Source organism: Chinchilla lanigera, unplaced genomic scaffold (genome assembly GCF_000276665.1).
Source record: "Chinchilla lanigera isolate Chin_1 unplaced genomic scaffold, ChiLan1.0 scaffold00043, whole genome shotgun sequence".
In the NCBI taxonomy this organism is placed as follows: Eukaryota; Metazoa; Chordata; class Mammalia; order Rodentia; family Chinchillidae; genus Chinchilla; species Chinchilla lanigera.
The window spans coordinates 14275345-14280063 of record NW_004955444.1 but is presented as its reverse complement, the minus strand read 5'-3'; the positions used below and the strand labels follow the sequence as shown (position 1 = coordinate 14280063).

At 37.2% G+C, this 4719-nt stretch overlaps 1 protein-coding gene across 1 annotated transcript in view; it reads right to left on the bottom strand.

The window, feature by feature from the left end:
• The window catches only part of LOC102022645 (25-hydroxycholesterol 7-alpha-hydroxylase), a gene marked incomplete in the record, with an annotated part of 171251 nt that overhangs the window by 166005 nt on the left and 527 nt on the right, over positions 1-4719 (bottom strand).

Below are 4719 nucleotides of genomic sequence, written 5' to 3'. Positions count from 1 at the left end.
CTTCAAAGATAAGTCAATAGTTAATACCTTAGTTAATAGTTAATACATTTCCAATATCAAAGTTGTCCTTCAAAACAAAGGTCTTCAAAGATAAGCACAGACTAGAAAAATTCCTGACCACTAAACAAGTACTGCAGAAGATACTTGAAAGAATCCAGTATAAAGAAGGGAAAGACAGATAAACTCCTGAGAATTAGAAAAAAATAAAAATAAACATCACAAAATGAACAAAATGACAGGAATTAGTGCATAACTATGCATAATAACTCTGAATGTAAATGCTCATAATGATTAAAAGATAGATTGCCAGATTATATTAAAATAAAGTGTGCAGAAGTGTGCATTTGCTGGGAAGAGTCCAAAGAACCTGGTGGAAGGGATCTACTAGAATACTGAGCAAATACTTCAGCAGCAGTCCACCACTGCACAGAAAGAATTTAATGTTTGAATCTCATCTGCCTTAGACCATTTTGGCTGCTCTAACAAAATACCACAAACAAGGAAATTTATTTATCACAGTTGTGAAAGCTGAGAAATTCAAGATCAAGGCATCAGTAGATTCAGTGTTTAGTAAACACGTACTTTGTATTTCATAGATGGCCATCTTTTTGCTGTCCTTACAGAGTACCTCTTTAGATTATCACTTTGGTGGGGACAGGATTACAAATTATTAATTGAGGGGGAATACAAATACTCAGACCATAGCACCATCTAAAAAGGAAGTCTTAGTAAATATATGAAGTTTTCCACAGGCTCACTTTGATAAAGGTAACATTAAGCTTCAACAAGTTCAAGATAATTATCCAGAAATGGATCTTCAAGCCAAAACAAAATCAGTACTTCAAAGAAAGGGAACAAACTCCAGATTCTAGATAAACAGATAGATAAGCCAAAAGACTGGCCTTATAAAATGTTAGTGATATATGGAGCAACTTGTACTTCCATGTGTAATTTCTAGGATTAAAGTGTGGTACAATCAGATCGGAAAATTGGGAATTTTCCAGAGTGGTTGTGGGTAGAAAAGTGTTTATCCTATGACCCATTAATTTTCTCCAAGTTGCTATACATCTATATCTGCATCTCTATATATGTGTTTATGTATCTCCCTATCTCAGTAAATGGCTTACCATCTACCCTGACCACACAACAAAAACAGAAAAATTTAAGTGTCACTGTTGATTCTTCTCTCCCTCACACACAATTAGCAAATCTTGATTCTAACTATTTCCCATCTACCCTAGGTTAAATCACTATTATGTCTCCTCAGGGGTAATGCAATGGTTTATGTGATTGACTCTCTCACCATAGGAGAAAAGAATTTCACAAAAAGGTCAAAGGGATGGGAATGACCACATACATCTATAGTCCCAAAAGGGGGAGATTGAGAGAGAGAGAGAGAAAGAGAGAGAGAGAAAGAGAAGAAAGAGACAGAGTGAGAGAGAAAGAATAAGAAAGAGGGAGGGAGAGAGAAGGGGAAGAAGAGGAGGGGAGGAGAGAGGAGAGGAATGAAAGGAAGAAAGTAGGAAGGGGAAAATCAGAGTACTGCAGCCAAAGCAGTAGAATCAATGACAGGAAGTCAAAGGCAGTAAATGACCTTTGAGCTGAACCTTACTTATTTGTTTTTCCAATTTTACCAATTTTATAGGTAACTATCATTGGTTAATATGACTGTGAGCTTAACTGAACTGACAAAGGCCTAGGAAATTAGTATAGTATACTAAATATCTGTGGGTGTTCCCAGAGACAGTTAGGTCATGAGGGCTCTCACGCCATCAATAGATTGCTGTACTGATTAGATGATACCGTGATGGCACTACTGGAAAGTGATCGAGACACAAGATGGGGCCTTGTGGGAAGGAGTGATCTTTGGAACCAGTCTTGAGAACTGTATCATGTCTCCTGCTCCTTTCTCTGGCAAGCTTTTGCTTTCTCTACTTTTTGGCTGATATAAGTTGAGCAGCTTTGTTCTGCCACTCTCTTGCCGTGATGTTGTTCCTTGCTACAGGCCTAAAGAACAGAACTAGTCAACAAAAGACTGCAATCCCTGAAATTAAGCCACAGTAAATCTTACCTCCTCCAAATTGTTTGCTTCAGGTATTTCGTTACAGTGACAAAACAGCTGACTAACACAGCAACACTGAAATGTTTACTTTGGAACATCCAGCATTCCTATAACATGCTATATTAAACTTTTCAGACTTAATTGTTCAAAGGATAAGAATGGTGTAAGAATAAAAATGTAATTGATGTACATATAAATTAAAGTAATTTGATGATGAAGGAAATTTTACCATGGCAGGATGTAAAAGTGCTTTCTAAGCAAGGATACATAGCTAGAAACTCTTAAACAAATACAAATTAAATAGTGAAAACAACTGTGCCAGATACAAAAGAGTATAAAAATCCCTGTCATTCAAGAGCCATTAATGAGGAAATGGAAAAATAATCCAAGAGAAAAATAAACAAGTTATAGAAGAAAAGACAGCCTTTTCCTTTGAAGATATCCAAACTCCCCCAGAAATAAATGCATGGAAATTGGAATTTTAAAATATCTTCTTTTATTTAGATATCAAATCAATACAATTAAAATGATTTCTATTAGCAAATAGCCCCTTAAATAGATCATTAATAGTAACATAAAATGGGATTTACAGAATCTTAGTATCAATTAAAATGTAAAGCACATATATACTTTGATAAATTTATGATCCTGCATGATTATTTCCCCAAGAACCCAAAGATATCCATGTCTTGGGGGATTGACATATATCTGTATGATCACACAAATAATGATTTTTTATTTTTATAAACTGATATAGAATGGTATCTCAAATTTATTGTAAAATGCAAAATGCAAGTTGCAACAGTGTATGTTCCTACTATTTTTATCAACATATACTGAAACATGTTAGTACTAGGATAAAAAGTCTGGAAGATTGTATTAGGGATTCCTAACCATAGATTTAGCCCTAGAGGTAACATCAGACAGCACATTTTCCTGGAGCATTAGTGTCACACACAGACAGGGACAAATGGAGTTGTGGTTTATGTACTGGACTGTATTGCATCAAACTTCTCTATGTAAAGCCCTGTAGACTTGCATTAAATAGTGTCTTTCTGGTAGGAAGTAGTTGGCAATTGATGGCATGAATACCATTACAAAATAATTTTCAGTAATAAAGAGGAAGATCAACTTGTTCTCAGAATGCTTAGGGAGAAAGCTTACTTTGTCACTTTGCCTTCTAGGCTGTACCCCTGACAAGTTCCACATTCTCACCCCAATTATTTTCAATGATCCAGAATACCCTAGTCAGTTTGTCTGTTTCTGCCCTGCATGTAAAGTGGGAGCAGAACAAACAGCCCTCTTGTCTACCACCTCTTTAAAGACACACCTAAATATGAATCTTAAATCCAAATAGAGAACAAGGTGGAACTTCTGCAGAATCATGCAACACTGGAGTTAAAGCGTCCTAACTATCCTGGTTGCAGTGCAAAAAGCACAGTCGCTGGAAAAGATAACCTAGGAAAGGATATATACATTCCAGAAAGCCCTCTGAAAACTCACGAGAGGAAATAAAATTACTTTTATCTACATATTCATCCAGGGGCTCTCTAGAAATGTCCACAGATATTTATGTGTCATACAATTGTGCCATTTTCCAAGAAATGAAACAATTTATATCTAGACATATAGATGTATATGTTAATATATGTATGTAAATATATATTCATATAGATTTATAAAGGTTTAATGTGGATTTATAAAGATTCGATATAAATGTTATAAAGAGATAGATAACAGATAGAAGATAGATAGATGATAGATCGATAGATAGATAGGCAGATTGATTCTAGTTATCCTTCTTCCCAAGTTTATCTGCATGGTGTGAAGTAGGAGGATCACAAATTCGAGCCCTGCCTGTACAACACAGAGGCTTAAGACCCTGTCTCAATTAAAAAAAAAAAAAAATTAAAAAGGCTGGAGATGTAGTTCAGTGTGTAGGCCCTGTGATCAATCCCCAGTACCCAAATAAATAAATACTAATAAATAAATAGTAACACTGTAACTAGTACATACACCAATAAAAAAAGTAAAAAAAAGAAAAGAAATATAAATTCAAAGTGAAAATTTTTGTTGAACTTTTCTGTTGTTTCTACTTCCATGTTTCAAATCCGATGAAGGGACACACTTCTGGGTTTAGCTGTCATTAGCTATTTTTGCCTTATTAAAAATAATAGAGCAAACGCATAAATACATAGTGTTAATTCACTTTCTCCTCACAAAGATCCTGTGAGGTAACTACCACCATGTCATTTTGGCAGATAGGTGCAGTCAGGTAAACTGAGCCACAGAGCAGCACGCAGACTTACCGATCACAGTGCCCTTCAGGCATTTTCCTGACACATTCCCCTTCCCCGAAAGAGCTCTAAGGAAATCCCCCCTTTGAAATGCTTTTTGAGTTCTAGGCCGCGAAGCACCAACTCACAGCAACACGGCACAGAAACGTCCCCGTGCACACGGGAGCCACGCGTCACACACGACGCACACAGCGAACCACGCTGAGGAGTGAATCAAATCCGGCCCCAAATCCTTACTGTGTGTGCGCACGGGGAAAGGAGCGGGAGGACCCTTTGTTGCTGCGCGCTCTCCCGAGGGCGCCCGCGGCGGGAGCGAGCTCCGTCGGCGCAGCGCGAGCGAGCGGGCGCCCTTCTCCGTCC